This window comes from Penaeus monodon, chromosome 20 (assembly GCF_015228065.2).
Source record: "Penaeus monodon isolate SGIC_2016 chromosome 20, NSTDA_Pmon_1, whole genome shotgun sequence".
In the NCBI taxonomy this organism is placed as follows: domain Eukaryota; kingdom Metazoa; phylum Arthropoda; class Malacostraca; order Decapoda; family Penaeidae; genus Penaeus; species Penaeus monodon.
In genome coordinates this window covers 7,694,556-7,694,923 of record NC_051405.1, presented here as the reverse complement: position 1 = coordinate 7,694,923, position 368 = coordinate 7,694,556, and the positions used below count along the sequence as shown (strand labels likewise).

Below are 368 nucleotides of genomic sequence, written 5' to 3'. Positions count from 1 at the left end.
GGCATCTCATTCAGAAGTACTGATGGAGTGAAAAAGAGAGAAAGAGAGGAAGGGAGAGGGGGGGGGGGGTGCGGGGAGGCGATTTAGGAAGCGGAGAGGGTAGTTGGACCGCCCCGGGGGTGGGGGGGGAGAGGAAGGGAGGAGGGGGAGAGGGGGTCCTGACTGACCTACCGCAGGGGTAAGGGGGTAGGAACCGGAGGAGGGGGGAGAGGGGGGGTGAGGGGGGATGTCGCGGAGTCGTGGCGGGAGGTCGTGATGCCTGGGGAGGGGGGGGGGGGGCAAATCGCGCGGCAGCGAACTGTCATTGGTCGTGCGTGCGTGCGTGGGGCGGCCTCATGCGCGACAGAAAACCGCCGGCGTGCATTCGA

The 368-nt window shown here is 66.8% G+C and overlaps 1 protein-coding gene across 2 annotated transcripts in view; it reads left to right on the top strand.

Annotated features, from left to right (window-relative positions):
• LOC119585611 (homeobox protein prospero-like) overlaps positions 1–368 on the top strand; it is a gene marked incomplete at its 5' end in the record, with an annotated part of 25,587 nt that overhangs the window by 5,081 nt on the left and 20,138 nt on the right.